Source organism: Suncus etruscus, chromosome 9 (assembly GCF_024139225.1).
Source record: "Suncus etruscus isolate mSunEtr1 chromosome 9, mSunEtr1.pri.cur, whole genome shotgun sequence".
NCBI lineage: Eukaryota > Metazoa > Chordata > Mammalia > Eulipotyphla > Soricidae > Suncus > Suncus etruscus.
Genome location: NC_064856.1, coordinates 114,758,109 through 114,781,974, shown reverse-complemented (window position 1 = coordinate 114,781,974; position 23,866 = coordinate 114,758,109). Strand labels below are relative to the sequence as shown.

General features: G+C 47.3%; 1 protein-coding gene and 1 pseudogene across 4 annotated transcripts in view; one reads left to right on the top strand and one right to left on the bottom strand.

The window, feature by feature from the left end:
- The window catches only part of CD81 (CD81 molecule), a 344,561-nt gene that overhangs the window by 147,584 nt on the left and 173,111 nt on the right, over positions 1 to 23,866 (top strand). The gene's annotated exons all lie outside the window — the stretch shown is intronic.
- On the bottom strand, positions 14,222 to 22,892 carry LOC126018821 (heterogeneous nuclear ribonucleoprotein A1-like; annotated as a pseudogene).

Genomic DNA, 23,866 nt, shown 5'->3' with positions numbered 1-23,866 from the left:
CTGTGTTCATGGGAGGTTGAGTGGACATATTGAAGAGGACTGCCTGTATTCACAGGGAGGCTCAGTGAAAATATATTGGGGTGGTCATGCCTGTGTTCCTGGGGAAATTGAGTGAACATAATGGGGAGGCCTGGCCTGTTTTCGTGGGAGGATGAGTGGACACTGATCGAAGGTCTGGCCTGTGTTCAGGTGGAGGCTAAGTGGAATAGTGACCTGTGTTCATAGGGAGTCTGAGTGGAGGGCTCAGCTATGTTCATGGAGAGGTGAGGTGGACGTAGTGAGGACTGGTGGCCTGTATTCATGAGACAACTGAGTAGACACATTGGGGAGGTCTGGCCTATGCTCATGGATGGGCTTACTGGACATATTGGTGAGGTCTGACATATGTTCCTGGGGAAGATGAGTTGACATATTGGGAAGGTCTGGCCTGTGCAGGGGAGAGTCTGAGGACATATGGTTAGATCTGGCCTGTGTCCATGTGGCAGCTCAGTGGACACATTGGGGAGGCCTGATCCGTGTTCTTAGAAAGTCTTGAGTGTAGGTCATGGATCTTCATGGGGAGGCTGAGTGGGACTTATTGGAGAGGTCTGACCTGTCTTCACAGGAAGTCTGAGTGGACATATTGTCCAGGTCTGTCCTGTGTTCATCGGAAGGCTGAGTGGACGTATTGACAATGTCATTGATCATAGGGTAGCACAAGGAAGTCTTGTCTGTATTTATGAGAAAACTGAGGGAAATTGATCGGAGGCCTGGCCTGTTTATGGGAAGGCTGGGCGGGTATATTGGGGAAGGAAGTCTGTCCTATGTTCACAATGAAACTAAGTTGGACATATTGAGGAGGTCAGGCCTGTGCTCACAGGGAGTGAGTGGACATATTGGGGATATAGGGCTGTGTTCATGGGGAGGTTCAGTTAGGTGCATTTTGGAAGTCTGGCCCGTCTTCACAGGCAGTCTGTAGTACAAATCCAGCCTATGTTCCTGTCTAGGCTGAGTGGACATATTGGGGAAGTCTGGCCTGAATTTATGGGGAGGCTGGGTGAGCATATTGGGGAGATCTAGCCTGTTTCACAGGAATAATGGTGGACATATTGAGGAAGTCAGGCCTGGTTTCATGGGAAGGCTGAGTAGACATTGATTGAAGGTCTGACCTGTATTCATTTGGAGTTGAGTGGACTTGGGAGCTCTAGGATGTGTTCATGTGGAGGCTCAGTGGACATATTGGGGGTGTCTGTGCTGTGTTCATGGGGAGACTCAATGAATGTACTGGGAAGGTCTTGCTTGTCTTCACGGGGAGTCTGAGCAGTCATATTGGGGAGAGCGGGCCTTGTTCATGGATTGGCTAAGTGGACATATTGGGGAGGTCTGGACTGTGTTCATAGGTCTGGCCTGTATTTATGTTTCATCTCATTCTGGGGAGGTCTGACCAGTATTCATGGGACTGCTCAGTGGACATATTAGGGAGTCCTGTCTGGGTTCTTTTGTAGTTTCAGTGCAAATATTGGGAAGGTCAGGCCTATGTTCATGGAAGTTTAGTGAATAAAATGGTGAGGTCTCTCCTGTGTTAAAGCCTAGGCTGAGAGGACATATTGGGGAGGTCTGGCTTGTCGTCTTGGGAAAGATGAATGGACATATTGGGGAGGTCTGACCTGTTTCCTTGTGGCAACTCAGTTGGCATACTGGGGAGCCCTGGCCTGTGTTCACAGAAAGTCTTGAGTTTAGGTCACGCTTGTGTTCATGGGGAGGCTGAGTGCACATATTAGAGATTTTTGTGTTCCTTTGGAACTCAGTGCATATTCTGGGGAGGCCAGGCCTGTGTTGATGGGGAGACTGAGTGGACATGGCAGGAGAGAGGCTCGGCGAACACTTTTGAGAAGGCTGAAAGACCGAGCGGAATCCTGGCCTGTGTTCATGGGAGGCTGAGAAGACATATTGGGGAAGTCTGGTATGTGCTCGCAGAGCGCTTGAATGGGGAGGGGGGCTCAGCTGTGTTGAGGAGAGGAATGTGAGGGCACATTGGAGAGACCTGGTCTGTATTCATTGGGAAGCTCATTAAATATATTGGGGTGGTTAGGCCTGTGTTCCCAGGGAACTTGAATGGCAATATTGGAGGGTCTGGTCTATGTTTCTCAGGGAGGCCGAGTAGACATATTGGGGAGGTCAGGTCTGTGTTCATGGGAAAGCTCAGTCGGCATAATAGGGAGGTCTGTCTTTGTTCACGGGGCGTCTGAATAGATGTCTCAGCTGTGTTCATGCGGAGATAGAGCGGACATATTGGGGAATGCTAGCCTGTGTCCTATGGAGCCCAGTGGACGTATTGAGGAGTTCTGGCCTTGTTTATAGGGAGGCTCAGTCAAAATATTGGGGAGGTCAGGCCTTTATTCATGGTAGGCGAAGTGGACATATTGGGGAGGTCTGGCTTGTGTTTATAAGATGTTCTGTGGAAGTATTGGGAAGGTGAGGCCCGTGTTCATGGGAAGTTGAACGGATATTCGGGAGGTCTGGCCTGTGTTTGTGGGAGGTTCAGTGAACATATGGGGTGGTCTGGCCTGTGTTCACAGAAAGTTCTGTGTGGAGGTCTCAGCTGTGTCAGGAGAAGGATAAGAGGACGTATCGGGGAGGTCAGGCTGTATTCATGCGAGACTCAGTGAAAGTATTGGGGACATCTGGCCTGTGTGTCTGAGAAAGCTGAAAGACATAGAGTTCAGGCCTGTGTTCATGGGAGGGTGAGTCGACATATTGGGGAGGTCTGGTGTTAGTTCACTGAGGGTCTTGAATAGAGCTATCAGCTGCGTTCAAGAGAGGAATAATTGAATATATTGGTGAGACCTGGCCTGTCTTCATGGGGTGCTTATTGAATATATTGGGGTGGTCTGGTCTGTATTCTCAGGGAACTTGAATGGTCGTATTGGAGGTCTGGCCCATGTTCCTGGGGAGGCTGATGGACATATTGGGGAGATCTATCCTGTTTTCATAGGAAATCTGAGTGGGCATATTGAGGAGGTCAGGCCTATGTTCAGGGGAAGTCTGAACATGGATTGAAGGTCTGACCTGTGTTCATCTGGACACTGAGTGAACATATCGGGAGTTTTGCCCTGTGTTCACATGGAGTTTGAGTGGAGGTCTCAGCAGTGTTCATGAAGATGCTGTTTGGACATACTGGGGAGCTCTGGCCTGTGTTCATGGGGATGCACAATGATCACATTGACATATTGAGACTCAGTCAGAATATTGGGGAGGTCAGGTCTCTATGGCAGGTTGGAGTGGACATATTGGGGCGGTCTTGCCTGTGTTTGGGTGGAGGCTCAGTGAAAATATTAGGGAGGTGAAGCCTATATTTATGGTAAGTTGAATGGACTTATTGGAGAGGTCTGGGCTGTGTCTCCAGAGCCTTGTTTGGAGATCTCGACGGTGCTCATGGCACTGCTGTATGAACACAAAGGGTCAGTCTGGTCTGCGTTGTGGGAGTCCAAGTAGACATATGGGGAGGTCTTGCTTGTGTTCATGGGAAGGCTGAGTGGACATATTGGGGAGTTCTGGCCTCTCATACTGGGAAAGGCGAGCGGGTGTCTTGGGGATGTCTGGGCTGTGTTCATGGGAAGTCTGAGATGATAGTTTTGTTGTAAGGTGTGTTCTATGTTATGAGGAGGCTGAGTGGTCCTATAGGGGAGGTCTGGCCTGTGTTCATACCTAGGCTAAGGGGAAATATTGGGGAGGGGAGGCTGTGTTCACAGAGGATCTTGAGTGCAGGTCTTAGCAGTGTTCAGGGAAATGCTAATTGGACGTATTGGAGAGGCCTGGCCTTTATTCATAGGAAGGCACAGGGAAAATACTGGGGTGGTAAGACTTGCTATGTCCTGAGGAAGTTGAATGGATATATTGGGGAGGTCTGGTCTGTGTTCATAGGGAATCTAGTTTAGAAATCTTGCCGAGGGGCCGGAGAGATAGCATGAAGGTAGGGCGTTTGCCTCGCATGCAGAAGGACGGTGGTTCGAATTCGGGCACCCCCGTATGGTCCCCTGAGCCTGCCAGGAGCAATTTCTGAGCATAGAGCCAGGAGTAGCCCCTGAGCGCTGCCGGGTGTGACCCCAAAACAAAACAAAACAAAAACAAACAAACAAACACAAAAGAAATCTTGCTGTGTTCAGGAGAAAGCTAAGCGGACATGTTGGGGGAAGTCTGGCCCCTGTTCATGGGGAGACAGAGAGAACATATTGGGCAAGTCTGATCTGTATTCACAGTGAATATGAATGGACATAATTGGGAGGTTTAGCCGGTGTTTACAGAAAGTCTGCATGGAGGTCTCAACTGTCACAGACTGCTTGGTCCAGACACAGAAGGAATTCTTGGGGTCCCTGCTCGAGAAGATGTGTGCTTGAATTCAGCGGAAATGAAATCAGAGTCAGACACTCAGCAGTAAAGTTCCATCTTGTCTCTTTATTCTTGGCTTCCTCTCTCTGGGCTAGAGCAAAACACTTAACACAAAATTTCTTGGCAAGCATCAAAATTGCAGATATAACAGTTTAGTTTTCTCACCGGGCCCTAGACATAATGCCCAGGACAAGCTGCATGTTTATCTTTACTGACCCGGGTCAAGGCATAGCCCTCAGTTTCATTGTTTCTCCGGCAAGGTCAGTTCCCAGAGATGTCTATTGTTTTGGCCTTGTTCCAGTTTATGTGTAAGCTCAAAGGATGTATTGGTGACATCTGGGCTGTCATGGGGAGACTCAGTGGATATATTGAAGATGTCTACTTGTGTTCACAGGGAATCAAAGTGGACATATTGCACAGGTATAGCCTGTGTTCTTGGGCAGGAAGAATGGACATATTGGGGAAGTCTGGCCTGTGTTCATGCAAGGCTCGGTGGTAGAACTGGGAGGTCTGTCCTGGTTTTCTGAAACAATGAAAAGCATTGAGTGGAGTTCTGTTCTGTGCTCATGAGATGCTGAGTGGACATAATTGGGGCTGCCTAGCCTGTGGTTCACAGAGATTTGAGTAGAGGTCTCAGCTATGTTCAGGAGAAGGCTAAATGGATGTAAAGGAGAGGCCTGGCCCGTATTGATGGAGAAGTTCAGTGAAAAGATTGGGATGGTCAGGACTGTGTTCCCAGGAAACTTGAATGGACATAGGGAGAATCTGGCCCATTTTCATGGGGAGGCTGGGCGGACATAATTGATAGGTCTGTCTGTGTTTCTGGGGAGTAGAATGAATATACTGGGGAGGTCAGGCCTGTGCTTGTGGTTTGGATGAGTTGACATATTGGAGAAAGTCTGACCTGTATACATGAGAGGGTCAGAGAACATATTGGTGAGATCTGGCTGGTTTCCATGTGGCAGCTCAGTGGAAATACTTGAGAACCTGGGCCTCTGTTCATAGAAAATCTTAAAAGGGGGCCGGGCGGTGGCGCTGGAGGTAAGGTGCCTGCCTTACAAGCGCTAGCCAAGGAACGGACAGCGGTTCGATCCCCCGGTGTCCCATATGGTTCCCCCAAGCCAGGGGCGATTTCTGAGCACATAGCCAGGAGTAACCCCTGAGCGTCAAACGGGTGTGGCCCAAAAACCAAAAAAAAAAAAAAAAAAATCTTAAAAGTAGGTCATGGCTGTTCATGGAAGGCTGAGTGGACATATTGGGGGAGGTCTGGCCCATGTTTATGAAGAGGCTGAGTCGACATATTGAGGAGGCCAGGCCTGCCTTCATGTTTAAGTTGAGTGAACATATTGGGAGGTCTGTCCTATAATCATGGGGAGCCTGAGTGGATGCTCAGTGGTGATGTAGAGCTCAGTGGACATGTGGGGAGTTCTGGCCTTTGTTCATGGTGGGCTGAGTGGACTACTGGGGAGATCTGGCCTGTGGTCATGGGAAGGTTGAGTAATCATTGACTGAAGATATGGCCTGTATTCATTTGGATGCTGTGTATGGACATATTGGGGTGGTCTGCCTGTGTTTACATGGAGTCCGAGTGGGGGACCTCATTTGTGTTCATGGGAAGGCTGAGTATACATATTAGATGTCTTGCCTGTTCATGTTGAAGCTCAGTGGTCATATTAGGGAGGCCTATTCTGTGTTAATGGGGAGGCTCAGTGAAAATATTGGGGAGGTGAGGCCGTGTTCATGGCAAGCTAAATGGACATATTGGGGAGGTCTACCCTGTGTTCATGTGAAGGTTGAAAGGACAGTGTGATAAGATTTGTTCTGTGTACCTGAGGAATTTGACCAGACATACTGGAGAGTCTGTGTTTATGCCTCAGCTGAATGGACATATTGGGGAGGACTGGCCTGTGTTCATGGGTAGGCAGAGTGGACATATTGAAGAGGTCTGGCCTATGTTCATGCAAGGCTCAGTGAAAGTATTGGGGAAGTCTGGGCTGTGTTCCTAAGGAGGCTGAGGGACACTGAGTGGTGTTCTGACCTATGTTCATGGAAGGCTAAGTGAACATACTGGGAATATCTGGCCTATGTTCACAGAGAGAGGTTCTAGCTGTGTTCAGGAGCTGAATAAGTGGACATATTACATAGGCATGGCCTGTATTCATGGGGAGGGTCACTGAATATATTGAGGTGGTCAGGACTGTGCTCATTTGAAGGTTCTGTGAACATATTGGGGAGGTCTGGCCTTTGCTCATGTGTGGGCTTAATGGACATATTGGGGCCATCTGGCCTCTGTTCATGGTGAGATAGAGTGGATATATTAAAGTGTTCTGGCCATGTTCATGGGGAGGCTGAGTGGACATATTGGGGAGTCAGGCCCGTGTTCACAGGGATTCTTAGTGGAGGTCTCAGCTGTGTTCATGGGGAGGCTGAATGAACGTATTAGGGAAGTCTGTCCTGTGGTCATAGTAAACTAAGTGAAAATATCAAAGAGGTCAGGCCTACCTTCATGTCTAAGTTGAGTAGACATGTTGAGGATAAGTGGCCCATGTTCATGGGGAGGCTGAGTGGACATTATTGGGGAGCTCTCGGCTGCGTTCTTGTGGAGGCTCAATGGATGTATTAGGTATGTCTTGGCTGTGCTTGTGGGGAAGCTCAGTGGACATTTTGGGAGGTCATTCCTGTGTTCAAAGGGAGTCATAGTTGACTTATTGGGGAGGTCTGGCTTGTGTTCATGGGAGGCAGGGTGGACATATTGAGAAGGTCTGGACAATGAATGGGGGGATTTAGCAGACATATTGTGGAGGTCTGGCCTGTGTCCATGTGGCAGCTTAATGTACATACTGGGAGGGACTAGCCTGTGTTTACAAAAAGTCTTGAGTGTAGTTTACGGCTGTTCATGGGAAGGCTGAGTGAACCTATTTGGGAGATCTGGTCTGTGTTCATCAGAAAGCTGAGTGGACAGATTGGGGAGTTCTGGTCTATGTTCACAGGAAGTCATGGAAAGGTCCAGCCCGTGTTCATATCTAGGCTCCGTGGACATATTTGGGAGGTCGGGGCTGTATTCTCTGAGAGTCTTGAGAAGTCTCAGCTGTGTTCAGGAGAAGGTTATGTGAACATATTGGAGAGGCCTGGCTTGTAGTCATGGGCATTTTTTAAAAAATTTTTTATTTTTAATTATGAGAACAAAGATGCAAAGAAGAGGACAAGGTAAAGTTACAGTAGAAGGACAATCACCCATAAACAGAATTCTCTGTAGTCCCATTGCTGGTATCTTAACTTTGAACTTTCAGCCAAAGAGCATTAAGAAAAATAAAACAGGGCCCGGAGAGATAGCACAGCGGCATTTGCCTTGCAAGCAGCCGATCCAGGACCAAAGGTGGTTGGTTCGAATCCCGGTGTCCCATAGGGTCCCCCGTGCCTGCCAGGAGCTATTTCTGAGCAGACAGCCAGGAGTAACCCCTGAGCAACGCCGGGTGTGACCCAAAAACCAAAAAAAAAAAAAAAAAAAAAGAAAAAGAAAACAGAACCCATGTACAATTACTTTGTCCCTCAAGTCCCCAGATTATAGTACATAATATTTCTTAGCAATCATGGGCATTTTTAGTGAAAAGATTGTGGTAGTCAGGCTTGTGTTTCTGGTGAAATTTAGTCGACATATAGGGTAGGTGTGGCCAGTATTCATGGGTGCGGGTGGGGGGGGGCTAAGTGGTCATATTGGTGATGTCTGGCTGTGTTCATAGGAAATATGACTGGACATATTGAGGAGGTCTGGTCCATGTTCATGGGAGGCTGAGTGGACATATTGGGAGGTCTGGCTTGTTTTATGGGAAGGCAGAATAAACACCTTGGGGATGTTTGTTCTTTGTTCCTGAAAAGGCTGAGTGAACATATTGGGGAGTTTAGGTCTCTCTGTTAGGGAGGTGAGTAGAGGTCGCTGTTGTGTTCATGGGAAGGCTGTGTGAACATTGAGGAGTGGTCTGTTCTGTATTAATGGGGAGACCGAGTGAACATATTGGTGAGGTGTGGCCATTGTTCTAGGAGAGGCTGGTGGACTATTAGGGATTATGTCCTGTATTCATGGGGAGGCTCAGAAAATATTGGCGTGGTCATACTTGTGAAATTACTAGTGAAAAAAAGTACTAGTGAATTTAGTGGACATGTTGGGTAAGTATGTTCATGGGAAGAATCAGTGGACATATTAGGGAGGTCTAGCTTGTGTTATGTGGATATTAATGAAAATGTTGATAAGTCAAACCTGTATTCATGCAAAGTTGTGTGGACATATTGGGAAGGTCTGGCTTTAGTCGATGGACAGCTGAGAAGACATATTAGGTAGGTCTGGCCTTTGTTCAGACCTCACCTTTGGTGAGACTCAGTGGAAATATTGTGTAGATCTAGCTCACAGGAAATTGAGTGGCCATGTTGGGGAGGTCTGGCCTTTGTTCGCAAAGTGTATTGTTAGGAGATCTCAGCTGTGTTGATGAGAATGCTGTGTTCACAAGATGGTTGCTTGACAATAGAGGTTAATTCTGGCCTATCTTCATGGGAGGGTAAGTGGACTAAGAGCGGAGATCTGGCCTGTGTTCACAAGGATGTTTAGTGGACTTAATGGGGTGTCTGGCTTATGATAACTTGAGGCTTTCGACATATTGGTGATTCTGGCTTGTGTTCATAGGAGGCTGTGGAGACATTTTTGAGGTGTTTGTTCTATATTCCTGAGAAGGCTGAGTGGAAATATTGTGGAAGATAAGTCTGTGCTCATGGGACTGAGTAGAGGTCTCTGTTGTGTTCATGGGAAAGTACAGTGAACATTGAGGAGTGGTCTGTTCTGTGCTAATGGGGAGGCTGAGTGGACATATTGAGGAGGTCTGACCCATGCCATAGGAGGTCTGTGTGGATATATTGGGAGGATTGATCTGTAGTCATAGGGAGACTGTTCAGGGAGCTACGTTCATATGGAGGCTGAGTGAACATAGAGGGGAAGTCTGGCCTGTGTTCATGGGGAGACTCAATGAAAATATTGAGGAAGTCAGGTCAATGTTCATGAGAGACAGAATGGACATCTTGGGGAGATCATGCTTGTGTTTATGTGAGGCTGAGAGGACATATTGGGGAGGTCTAGCCTATGTTCACATCAAGTATTTTTTTTGTGTGTGTGGTTTTTGGGTCATGCCCGGCAGTGCTCAGGGGTTATTCCTGGCTCCAGGCTTAGAAATTGCTCCTGGCAGGCACGGGGACCATATGGGGCGCCGGGATTCGAACCGATGACCTCCTGCACGAAAGGCAAACGCCTTACCTCCATGCTAACTCTCCGGCCCCTTTTTTTGTTTTTGTTTTTGTTTTTGGGCCACACCCATTTGATGCTCAGGGGTTACTCCTGGCTAAGTGCTCAGAAATTGCCCCTGGCTTGGGGGGACCATATGGGACGCCGGGGGTTCAAACCTTGGTCCTTCCTTAGCTAGCGCTTGCAAGACAGACACCTTACCTCTAGCGCCACCTTGCCGGCCCCAACACTTCAAGTATTTTTTTTTTCATTCAAGAGGATTTTGAATCTTTTATTGATTACGCATGCTAAAGTGTACACTAACTTCATTCTCATCCTTAATTTTTTCTGGTACCATAATTCAGTTTAGGTATATTGCATAAGGTGTGCCAACAATCATTAATAACCAAATAAAACTCCATTGACCCTGCTTGGGTGACCCCTTTAATGTTGAATTCAGGGCCACCATAAAGGAGTAAACTGTCAATTCATCTACACCAAGATTTCTGAAGACCATGGCTTCTCTGCTCAAGCAAAATATAAATAAATTATATTTAATAAATGGAACCTGGAATGACCTTGAAGAATTAAAATGTCACAATGTTGGGTTAAGTTTACCAAGATGGCTTCAGAGTAGACTGTACATAATACATTAAAAAAAGACATTTATGGGGCCGGGTGGTGGCACTAGAGGTAAGGTGCCTGCCTTGCCTGCGCTAGCCTAGGACGGACCGAGGTTCGATCCCCCCGGCGTCCCATATGGTCCCCCAAGCCAGGAGCGACTTCTGAGCGCATAGCCAGGAGTAACCCCTGAGCGTCACCGGGTGTGGCCCAAAAACCAAAAAAAAAAAAAAAAAAAAAAAAAAAAAAAAAAGACATTTATGGGGCTGGAGAGATACCATGGAGGTAAGGCATTTGCCTTACATGCAGAAAGTCAGTGGTTCAAATCCCAGCATCCCATATGGTCCCCTGAGCATAGAGCCAGGAGTAACCCCTGAGCACTGCCAGGTGTGACCCAAAAACCAAAAAAAAAAAAAAAAAAAGGCATTTATATAGGTCATGATCAGACTATTTTTTTTTTTTTGATTTTTGGGCCACACCCGGTAATGCTCAGGGGTTACTCCTGGCTATGTGCTCAGAAGTTGCTCCTGGCATGGGGGACCATATGGGACACCGGGGGATCGAACCGCAGTCCGTCCAAGGCTAGCGCAGGCAAGGCAGGCACCTTACCTTTAGCGCCACTGCCTGGCCCCATGATCAGACTATTATATTTAGCAATCAACAGCATGGGTGCAAAAAAAAATTTATAGTGGAGGTTTTCAGAGGTAAGCTGAGTGGAGGTCTCAGCTGTGTTCATGGGAAGGCTAAATGGACATATTGGGGATGTCTGGCCAGTGTTCATGGGAAGCTGAGTGGACATATTTTAGATACTGACCTCTGTTCACAGGAAGTCTTAGTGAGCTTATTGGGGGGAGTCTGGCTGGTGATAATATAGAGGATGATTGGCCATATTGGGAAAATCTGGCATGTGATCAAACAAAGGCTAAGAGGACTTACGGGGATATCTCGCCTGTGGTCATGAGAGGCTTTCGACATTATGAAGAGGTCTGGCCTATTTTATGGGAAGGCTGAGTAGACACTTGGGGGATATTTATTTTGTGTTCCTGGGAAGGCTGAGTGGGCATATTGGGGATGTTAGGTGTATGTTGGTAGGAAGGCTGAGTAGTGGTCTCTGCTGTGTATGTGGGAAGAATGAGAGAACAATAAGGAGTCAACAGGGAGGCTGAGCGGACATATTGGGGAGGTCTAGCCCATGTCATGGTCCATGTCATCTGGCCCATGTGATAGGCCCATGTCTGAGTATATTGGGAGGTCTGGTCTGTATACATATGAGACTGAGTAGAGATCTCAATTGTGTTCATGTTATGGCTGAGTGAACACAGAGGGGAAATCTGGCCTGTGTTTATGGGGAGGCTCAATGGAAATATTGGGGAGGTCAGTCCAGTGTTCATAGGGAGACAGAGCGAACATATTGAGAGGTTGTGCCTGTGTTTATGTGAGGCTGAGTGGGAGCATTGGGGAGGTCTGGCCAGTGTTCCTGAGAAGGTTGAAAAATACTGAATGGTGTTTTGGTCTGTATTCAAGGAGGCTGAGGGGACATAATGGGGAGATCTAACCTGTGTTCACAGTCTTGAGTGGAGGTCTCTGCTGTGTTCAGGAGAGGAATAAAGGGACATATTGGAGAGGCCTAGCCTCTATTAATGGGGAGGCTTTGTAACAATATTGAGGTGTTCAGATTTGTGTTTCTGGGGATGTTGTGTAGACATTTTGGGAGGTCTGGCCCATGTCATAGGACCATGTCTGAGTATCTTGGGAGATCTGGTCTGTCTTCCAATGGAGGCTGAGTAGAGATCTCAACTGTGTTCCTGTGGAGGCTGAGTGTATGTGGAGAGGAAGTCTGCCTGTGTTCATGGGGAGGCTCAATGAAAATATTGGTGAAGTTAGGCCTACGTTCATGGGAAGACATAGCGGACATATTGTGGAGATCTGACCTGTGTTCCTGAGAAAACTGAAAGATATTGAGTGGAGTTCTGGCCTTTGTTAATGGGATGCTGAGTGAACATATTAGAAAGGTCTGGCCTATATTCACAGAAAGTCTAGATTGAGGTCTTAGCTGTGCTCAGGAGAGAAATAAAGGAACAATTTGGAGAGGTCTGGCCTCCATTAATAAGGAGGTTCTATAATAATATTGAGAAGGTCAGGTCTGTGTTCCTGGGAAAGTTGAGTTGACATATTGAGTTGACACATTTTCATGGGGAGGTTGAGTGGACATGTTGGGGAGGTCAGGCTTGTGTTTGTGGGAAAATGAGTGGACATATTGAGGAGTTCTGGCTTGTGTTCGTGGCGAGCATGAATAGACATTTATTGAAGGTTTTGCTTGTTTTTATGAGGAGGCTGAATGGACATAAGGGGAGGTGTTTAAAGGCAAGATGAGTGGAGGTCTCCGCTGTGTTCATGGGAAAGCTAAATGGACATATTGGATATGTCTGGCCTGTATTCATGGGAAGGTTGAATGGACATATTGGGGATATCTGGCAGTGTTCATGGGAGGCTTATAGAGGAATTGGGGGGTTCTGACCTGTCTTCACAGAGAGTCTGAGTGGACACAATATTTCCAATATGGAAAGTTTGACCAGTGTTCTCGGGGAGGCTTACTGGACTTACTAGGGTTGTCTGGCTGGTGATAATATGGAGGATGATTGGCCATATTGGAGAATGCGATCAAACAGAGAGTAAGAGGACTTACTGGGGATATCTCGCCTGTGTTCATGAGAGGCTTTGGACATTATGGAGAGGTCTGGTCTGCTTTATGGGGAGGTTAAGTAGACACTTTGGAGACACTTGGTTTTGTGTTCCTGAGAAACAGAGTGAGAGCATATTGGAGAGGTTATGTCTGTGTTGATAGGAAGGCTGAGTAGTGGTCTCTGTTGTGTTTGTGGGAATGCAGAGTGGATATTAAGGGGTATTTAGTTCAGCTTAAGGAGGAATCTGAGTGGACATTTTGGGGAGATCTGGCCTGTGGCATAGGGATTGTGAGTGGATATATTTGGAGGTCTGGTCTTTATCCATATGAGGCTGAGTAGAGATCTCAACTGTGTTCATGTGCTGGCTGAGTGAACTTAGAGGGAAAGTCTGACCTGTATTCATGGGGATGCTCAATGAAAGTATTCATGAAATTAGGCCAATGTTCATGGGAAGACAGAGCGGACATATTGGGGAGGTCTGACCTGTGTTCCCGAGAAGGCTGAAAGATATTGAGTGAAGTTCTGGCCTATGTTCATGGGATGCTGAGTGGACATATTGGAGAGGTCTGGCCTGTGTTCACAGAGAGTCTTGAGTGGAGGTCTCAACTGTTTTCAGGAGAGGAATAAAGGAACATTGGAGAGGCTTGGCTTGTATTAATGGGGAGCACTGTGAAAATATTGGGTAGGTCAGGCTTGTATTCTGGAGAAATTAAGTGTGGAAATATTGAGGAAGTCTGACCCATCTTCAGGGGGAGGCCGAGTGGACATTATGGGGAAGTCTGGCCTTTGTTCTTGGAGAGGCTGAGTGGACTATAGGGAGGTCTGGTGCATATTCATGGGGAGACTTAGTGAAAATATTGGGGTGGCAGGCTTGTATTCCTGATGATATTTAGTGGGTATATTGGGTAAGTGTAGCCTACGTTCATGGAGTGGCTGCGTGGACATATTCGTGTGGCCTGGCCTATGATCACAGGATTTCTGAGTAGACATCTAAGCTGTGTTCATAAGATGGCTGACTGGACAAAATGACTGTGCTCGTGTGGAGGCTCAGTGGACATATTAGAAGGCCTGGCTTGTGGTGATGTGGAAGATTAATGAAAATATTGGGAAGTCAGATGATGTGTGGAAAAACATGGGAAGTCTGGCCTTAGTTGATGTGGAGGCTGAGCAGGCATGTTGGGTAAATCTGGCCTTTGTTCATGGCGAGGCTCAATGAAAATATTGTGTAGGTCAAGTCTATGTCCATGAAAAGTTGAGTGGACATATTGGAAGGTCTGACCCTTGGTCACTGAGAGTCTTGTTTGGAGATCTTAGCTGTGTTCAAGGGGCAGCTCTTGAACGTATAGGTGCGTTCTGGCCTGTGTTCATGGAAGGGTAAGTGGACTTTGAGTGGAGATCCAGCCTGTATGCACAGTGAAGATCAGTGGACTTACTGTGCTGTCTGACCTGTGATAATGGGAAGGCCGAGTGGACATATTGAAGAGTCTGGCTGGCATGTCTTCACAGGCTGCTTAGTGAACTTATTTCTGAAGACCATGGCTTCTCTGCCCAAGCAGAATATAAATACATTTCAAATAGAACCTGGCATCACCCTGAAGAATTCTAATTTACATTTTTGGGTTATTTTACCAAGATGGCTTCAGAGTACAATAAAATGTACATAGATCATTGAAAGAAAAAGACATTTATTGGGGCCGGGCGGTGGCGCTAAAGGTAAGGTGCCTGCCTTACCTGCGCTAGCCTAGGACGGACCGAGGTTCGATCCCCCAGCGTCCCATATGGTCCCCCAAGCCAGGAGCGACTTCTGAGCGCATAGCCAGGAGTAACCCCTGAGCGTCACCGGGTGTGGCCCAAAAACCAAAAAAAACAAAAAAACAAAAAAAAAAACAAAAGACATTTATTTAGGTCATGATCAGACTATTACATTTAGCAACATCAACAGATTTAGCAACTAATTACATGTAGCAACTACTACATTTAGCAATACTCATCAACAGATGAGTGCAAAAAAAAATCTACATAGAGACCCTTTGTTGAAATGCTTTACACTTTCCACAGAACAGAAGCTAAAATAATTTACCATACAATCAGTCACAAATATTGTCCTCGAGTCTTTTTGCCCATACACATGAATATTTTTTTTCATACACATGAATATTGCCTAAAGCATGTCTTCTTTGTAGGAACAAGGCCCTGCAACTACTGTGCTTGGCTGAGTTCACAAATGTGTTGTAACCTGTTGCTTCCCTGTCACTTCTCTGGCCCTTCTCTCCTGCTAAACTTTGTTTCCTGGTAACGAAAACCTTCTGCCATTGCCATAAGTACTACCACTTTTGGAACCACCACAGCCACCTTGGTTTTGTGGTTTGGCAAAGTATTGGCCTCCACCGACATAGGGGCCTAAGCTTTGACCTCCAAAGTTTCCGTAACTAATTCACCCTCGTTGGCTGAATGAAGCACTTGTCAACTCTTGCTTAGACAGGTCTTTTCTTACTTCACAGTTGTGGCCCTTCACAGTCTGGTCTTTCTGAATGAAATCTTGTTCATGGAATCAACGCTATCAAATGTCACAAAAGCAAAGCCTCTCTTCTTGCCACTACCCCCATCAGTTATGATTTCAATCACCTCTCAATTTCCCTCTATTGTTCAAAATAATTTCGTAGGGGATGTTCTTCCATGTCTTTCTTTATTTTTTTTTCCATGTCTTCCTGAATGACATCAACAAACATCTTTTCCATAGTTAAGTGGGCACCACTTCTTTGAGAAGCTGCTCTGGAGACAGCCCTCTTTGGTTCCACAACTCTTCCATCCACTTTGTGTGGCCTTGCATTCATGGCTCCACCCACTTACTCCACTGTGGCATATGGTACAACCCCAAAGCTTTGGGATACCTTGGTGTTGGAATCTCTCATTACCGCACAGTCTATGAGTGTGCCCCATTGCTCAAGATGGCTCCTCAGACTTTCATCGATCATTTCAAAGCTCAACCCTCTGATGAGGAGCTTTCCTGGCTGTCCAGGCTCTTGGGCAACAACTCTGACTTAACAACGATTGAGTAAAAATGAAACCTCAATGATGCTTACAAGTGGCCTCCGAGAGGAGAAACGAGCAACCTAACCAATGCATCTCTCACAGAGAATCTTGAATGGAGGTCACAGCTGTGGTCAGGATAGAAATAAGAGGACATACTGGAGAGGCCCGAGCTGTATTAAATGGTAGGGTTTGTGTCCCTGAGGAAGTTGAGTGGAAATATTGGGGATATTTGCCCCATGTTCATGGGAGGCTGAGTGGACATATTGGGGAGGTCTGGCCCACGTCATAGGCCCATGAGTATATTGAGAGGAGTAGTATGTATACATAGGAGGCTGGTAGAGATCTCAACTGTGTTCATGTGGAGGCTGAGTGAACACAGAGGGGCAGTCTCGTCTGGCTTGTGTTCATGGGGAGGCTCAATGAAAATATGGGGGAAGGGCCTGGAGAGATAGCTCAGCGGCGTTTGCCTTGCAAGCAGCCGATCCAGGACCAAAGGTGGTTGGTTCGAATCCCAGTGTCCCATATGGTCCCCCGTGCCTGCCAGGAGCTATTTCTGAGCAGACAGCCAGGAGTAACTCTGAGAAATGCCGGGTGTGGCCCAAAAACCAAAAAAAAAAAAAAAAAAAAAAAAAAAAAAGAAAAGAAAATATGGGGGAAGCTAGGCCATTGTTCATGGGAAGACAGTGTGGACATATTGAGGAGGTCTGACCTGTGTTCCTGAGGAGGCTGAAAGACATTGAGTGGAGTTCTGGTCTATGTTCATGGGATGTGGAGTGGACATATTGGAGAGGTCTGGCCTGTGTTCACAGAGAGTCTTGAGTAAAAGTCTCAGCTGTGCTCACGAGAGGAATACGGGGACATATTGGAGAGGCATGGCCTGTATTAATGCGGAGGCTCTGTGACAATGTAGGGAAGGCCTGCATGTGTCTCTGAGGAACTTAAGTGGAAATATTAGGGTCTTCTGCCCCATGTTCATGGGGAGGCTGAGTGGGCATAATGGGGAGGTCTGGCCTGTGTTCAAAGGGAATCTGAGTGGACCTATTGAGGAAGTCAGGCCTGTGTTCATGGGAGGCTGAGGAGACATTTATTGAATGCCTGGCTTTTTTTATGTGGAGCCTGAGTGGGCATAATGGGGGATGTTCACAGGTAAGCTGAGTGAAGGTATCAGCTGTACTCATGGGAAGGCTAAATGGTCATATTGAGGATGTCTCGCCAGTGTTCATGGGAAGCTGAGTGGACATATTTTAGATACTGACCTCTGTTCACAGGAAGTCTTAGTGAGCTTATTGGGGGGAGTCTGGCTGGTGATAATATGGAGAATAATTGGCCATATTGGGGAAGTCTGGCATGCGATCAAATGGAGACTTACTGGGGATATCTCGCCTGTGTTCATGAGAGGCTTTGGGCATTATGGAGAGGTCTGGCCTGCTTTATGGGAAGGCTGAGTAGACATTTGGGGGACGTTTGTTCTGTTTTCCTGAGAAACAGAGTGAGTGAGCATATTGGAGAGGTTATGTCTATGTTGATAGGAAGGCTGAGTAGTGGTCTCTGTTGTGTTCATGGGAAAGCAGAATGAACATTGAGGAGTGGTCTGTTCTGTGTTAATGGGGAGGTGAGTGGACATATTGGGGAGGTCTGACCCATGCCATAGGAAGTCTGAGTGGATATATTCAGAGGACTGGTCTGTATTCAGAGGGAGACTGTATAGGGAGCTGTGTTCATGTGGAGGCTGAGTGAATTAGAGGGCCTGGCCTGTGTTCATGGGGATGCTCATTGAAAATTTTCATGGGAGACAGAGAAGACCTATTGGGGGGCCTGGAGAGATAGCACAGCGGCGTTTGCCTTCCAAGCAGCCAATCCTGGACCAAAGGTGGTTGGTTCGAATCCAGGTTTCCCATATGGTCCACCGTGCCTGCCAGGAGCTATTTCTGAGCAGACAGCCAGGAGTAACCCCTGAGCCTGCCGGGTGTGGCCCAAAAACCAAAAGAAAGAAGACATATTGGGAAGGTCTGGCCTGTGTTCTGAGAAGGCTGAAAGACATAGCGTACGGGTCTGTGTTCATGGTGAGGCTGAGTGGACATATTGGGAAGGTCTAGGCTGTGTTCACGAAAAGTATTTTTCCATTCAAGTGGATTTAAAATCTTTTATTGATTACATATGATAATGAATGATATACTAACTTCATTCTCATAATTTTATCTGGTACCATAATTCAATTTAGATATCTTGCATATGATGTGTCAACAGTCATTAATAACCAAATAAAAGTCCATTGATTGTGCTTGAGTGACACCCCCTTTTTTTGGGTCTTTTTCGGCCACACCCATTTGATGCTCAGGGGTTACTCCTGGCTAAGCACTCAGAAATTGCCCCTGGCTTGGGGGGACCATATGGGATGCCGGGGGATCGAACCGCAGTCCTTCCTTGGCTAGCGCTTGTAAGGCAGACACCTTACCTCTAGCGCCACCTCACCGGCCCCAAGGGTGACCCCTTTAATATTGAACTCTGGAGTCACCATAAAGGAATAAAATGTCAATTCATCTACCAGGGGTCCTCAAACTTTTTAAACAGGGGGCCAGTTCACTGTCCCTCAGACCATTGGAGGATCTGACTATAATAAAAACAAAACTTATGAATGAATTCTTATGCACACTGCATATATCTTATTTTGCAATGAAGAAACAAGACAGATACAAATACAATATGTGGCCCGCGGGCCATAGTTTGAGGACCACTGATCTACACCAAGATTTCTGAAGACCATGGCTTCTCTGCCCAAGAAGAATATAAATAAATTATATTTAATAAATGGAACCTGGCATCACCCTGAAGGATTCTAACTTCACAATGTTGAGTTAAGTTTACCAGGATGGTTTCAGAATAGACTAACTGTACATAGCATATTAAAAGAAAAAGACATCTATTTAGGTCATGATCAGACTATTACATTTAGCAATCAACAGATGGGAGCAAAAAAGATCTACATTGAAACCCTTTGTTGAAATGCTTTACACTTTCCGCAGAACAGAAACTAAAATAATTTACCATACAATCAGTCACAAATACTGTCCTCGAGTTATTTTGCCCATATACATGAAGATTGCCTAAAGCAATGTCTTCTTTGTAGCAGTGAGGCCCTGCAACCACTGTGCTTGGCTGAATTCACAAATGTGTTGTAAGGGTGGGAAATATAGCATGGAGGTAGGGCATTTGCCTTGTATGCAGAAGGACAGTGGTTCAAATCTCGGCATCCCAGATGGTCCCCTGAGCCTGCCAGGAGTGATTTCTGAGTGTAGAGCCAAGAGTAACCCCTGAGTGCTGCCGGTGTGACCCCAAAACCAAAAACCAAAACCAAAAACAAATGTGTTGTAACCTGTAGCTTCCCTGTCACTTCTCTGGCTCTCCTTTCCTGCTTAGCTTTGTTTCCTGGTAATTAAAACCTTCTGCCATTGCCATAAGCACTACTACTATTGGAACCACGACAGCCACCTGGTTTCATGGTTTGGCAAAGTATTGGCCTCCACCGACATAGGGGCCTAAGCTTTGACTTCCAAAGTTTCCCCCCTTCAGGGGTCCAAAATTTGAGGACTGATTACTGTGATTGCCCAAATCATTGTAACTTCCACACCTCCAAAATTGCTTCCATCATTGCCAAATCCATCATAGCTACCCCCACTGCCACCATACACACCAACCGCTCAGCTGCCACCAAAACTACCTTGCCCACTGAAGTTTTCTCCATGACCACAGTTGTCATACCCACCAAAACCACCTCCATGACCATCAAAGTTTCCAGAACTAATTGAACTTCATTGGCCGGATCAAGTACTGGCCATCTCTTGCTTAGACAGGGCTTCCCTTATTTCACAGTTGTGGCCATTCAGAGTATGGTATGTCTGGTCTGTAGTCATATGAGGCTGAGTAGAGATCTCAACTGTTTCTGTGGAGGCTGAGTGAACATAGAGGGGAAGGTGGCCTGTGTTATTGGGGAGGCTCAATGAAAATATTGGGAAATTTAGTATAATGTTCATGGGAAGGCAGAGCAGACATATTGGGGAGGTCTGACCTGTGTTCCTGAGGAGGCTGAAAGATATTGAGTGGAAGAGTTGTGGTCTATGTTCATAGGATGCTGAGCGGACATATTGGAGAGGTCTGGCCTGTGTTCAGTCTTGATTGGAGGTCTCAGTTGTGTGCATGAGAGGAATAAGGGGGCATATTGGAGAGGCCTGGCCTGTATTAATGGGGAGGCTTTGTGACAATATAGGGGTGATCAGGCCTGTGTCCCTGTTGAATGGAAATATTGGGGAGATCTTCCCTATGTTCATGGTAAAGCTATGTGGACGGACATAATAGGGAGGTCTGGCCTGTGTTCAAAAGGAATCTGAGTGCACATATAGAGGAGGTCAGGCCTGTGTTCATGGGAGGCTGAATGGACATAATATGAGGTGTTCATAGGTAAGCTGAGTGGTTGCAGCTGTGTTCATGGGAAGGCTAAATGGACATATTGGAGCTTTCTGGCCTGTGTTCATGCAAAGATTAAATGGATGTATTGGAGAGGCCTGGCCGGTATTAATGGGGAGGCTCTGTAACAATATTGAGGTGGTCATGCCTGTCTTCCTGGGGAAGTTGAGTGGACATATTGGGAAATTCTGCGCATGTTCATGAGGGAATTTGAGAGGACATACTGGCGAGGATTGGCCAGTGTTCAGGGGATGCTGAATAGACATATTGAGAAGGTCTTTCCTGTGTTCGTTTCTAGTCTAAGAAGATTTATTAGGAGTTCGAGGCTCTGTTCATAAAGTGTATATAATGGAGATCTCAGCTCTATTCATGAGAAGGCTAAGTGGACATATTGGAGAAGCCTAGCCTGTGTTCATGGGCATGCTCAGTGAAAATATTGTGGTGATCAAGCTTGTGTTCCTGGTGAAATTTAGTGGACGTATTGGGTAGGTGTGCCCAGTGTTCACTGGGAAGCTAAGTGGTTATATTGGAGATGTCTGGCCTGCATTCACAGGGAATATGAGTGGAAATATCAAGGATATCAGACTCACGTTCATGGGGGAGGCTGAGTGGTAAACGGAGTGGAAGTCTCAGCTGTGCTCATGGGAAAGCTAAATGGACATAATGTAGATGTCTGGCCTTTGTTCATGGGAAGGTTGAATGGATGTAGAGGGGTGTCTTTTCGGTGTTCATGGGAGGCTGAGTAAAAGTATTGGGGAGTTCTGGCCTGTCTTCACAGGAATTTGAGTAGACATATTGGGGAGGCTATCCTGTTTTCATGCCTATGCTGAAAATTTTGGAGCTGTGGCCTCTGTTCACAGGGAAGCTTAGTGGACTTATTGGTGTCTGGCCTGTGATCAAATGGAGACTAAGAGGACTAGCTGGGGGCCCGGAGAGATAGCACAGCGTCATTTGCCTTGCAATCAGCCAATCCAGGACCAAAGGTGGTTAGTTCGAATCCTGGTGTCCCGTATGGTCCCACGTGCCTGCCAGGAGCTATTTCTGAGCAGTCAGCCAGAAGTAACCCCTGAGCAACGCTGGGTGTGGCCCAAAAACCAAAAAACAATTAAAAAAAAAAGAGGACTAGCTGGGGCAGTTTTTGTTTGGTTGAAAAGGCTGAAAGATATTGAGTGGAGTTCTAGCCTATGTTCATGGGATGCTGAGTGAACATATTGGAGAGGTTTGGCCCAAGTTTACAGAGAATCTTGGGTCTTGAGTACTCAGGAGAGGAATAAAGGGACATATTGGAGAGACCTGGACTGTATTAACGGAGACACTCTAACAATACTGAGGTGGTCAAGCCCGTGTTCCTGGGGAAGTTGAGTGGACATAGTGGAGGGGTCTGGCCTGTGTTCAAGGGGAATCTGAGTGGACATGTTGAGGAGGTCTGGCCTGTGTTCATGGGGAGGTTGAGTAGATATTTATTGGAGGTCTGGCTTGCTTTTATGTAGAGGCTGATAGGGGAGGTGATCACAGGTAAGTCGACTGGAGGTCTCAGCTTTGTTTATGGGAAGGCTATAAGGACATATTGGGGATGTCTGGCCAGTGTTCGTGGGAGGCTTATCCTGCTTTCGTGGCTCTGCTGAGTGGACATATTGGGGAGGTCTGACCTGTGTTCTCAGGGAGGCTTACTGGATTTATTGGGGTTGTCTGGCTGGTGATAAAATGAAGAATGATTGACCATATTGGGGAAGTCTGGCATGCGATCAAATGGAGGCTAAGAGGACTTACTGGGGATATCTCGCCTGTGGCCATGAGAGGCTTTGAATATCATGGAGCGGTCTGGCCTGCTTTATGGGAAGGCTGAGTAGATACTTGGGGGATGTTTGTTCTGTGTTCTTGAGAAGGCTGAGTGGACATTGGGGAAGTCAGGCTTGTCTTCATGGGAGGCTGATTGGACAAAATGGGGAGGTCTCTCTGTGTACATGGAGAGACTGAGTGGACATATTTGAGGGTGCCCGACCTGAATTGAATTGTTGGGCTACTCTGAGCATACTGAGGGGGCCTGTGGCATCAAAGGGAGACATGCTGTGAATATATCAAGGGGGTTCTGCTCTTGTTCACTGGAACCTTGGGGTGGGAATGGGGGTGTCCTGATGACCAGAGATTATGTCTGTGCTCTGACCCCTCCTCACAGGATGTCCCAGTCCCGCTGCTCCTCCCAATCTCTCCAGCCTGGCCAGCTGTGGGTCTCATCCGTTGAAGGTGGGGTCAGGGGGTCAGAGTCCAATGCGTTCCACACCTTCCTAGAACAAAGGCACAGAGACAGGATGGACGTGATGGCCAGATGGCCAGAGTGGGGAAGGGGGCCTGGAGTGGGTGGGAGGGTAACGGGGGCCCAGAAACGAGCACTGCCTGTGCCACTCCCTGGCCAGAGCTGCTGATACTCATGGAGTCCTAATACCCGTGACCGGCTGATCCATGGGGACACAGGAACCCTGGCATCTAGTGGGTCAGCCAAGGCCCAGGTGACAGCCTAGACTGGGGGGATGTGAGGAGGGACCATCTGGGCCCTGGGGTGCAGGGACAGGGGTATGTACTGGTCATGTATGCATGGGCACAGTCATGTAAGCACAGATACACAGCCAGGTGTAAGACAGACATGTATACGTAGAAACAGGCGCACAGATATGTATTCACAGACAGGCAACACACAGAATGAGCTCAGACACAAATAGAACAGACAAATACATAGACACACATAGGCCAAATGAACACATAGGCAGACACACAGGAACACACGGAACACAAAAATACACAGACCACATGAACACACAAAGATACACACACAGACACATAGGCACACATAGACTCATAGAGACACAGAGATACACTCTCACACACACACAAACACACACACACACACAGACACACGTGTGCTCAGGAAATGTGCCTTTGTCCAGGACAGAGACCGACACGTGGGGCCTCTGAGCTAGTCCTGGGGTCTCTGTGTGCTCCAGGATGCAGAGCCTGGGGGAACCTGAGAGTAGGTGAATGTCTGGGCATCCCAGCTCACCCCCCAGGCTGGTCCCCGAACATTCCCCCCTCCACTCCCTGACTGGACCAACGCCTCATTCTAAGCAAAGCCCCAATCTGTAGGACGCCGTCTCCTTCCTGCAGAATGCAGAGCCCCAGAAACCATCCTCAGGCTCTCCTGAGGTCCTGGCCAGCGGCTAGGAACCCAGAGGAGGGGGTCCACCTCCTGCACCCCAGGGTCTGCAGCCCCCAGACAGAGGCTACTGATAAGGGGCCTGGGTGTCTACGAGGGGCAGGAGTTGGGGGGATCAGAGTGATTCTGGGTGGGGGGCTAGGTGCACATCTGGGTGCACATCTGGGTGCAAGGCTAGCCTGGGTGCAGGCCTGGGCGCCGGTGTGGGTGCGGTCCCGCGGGCGGCGC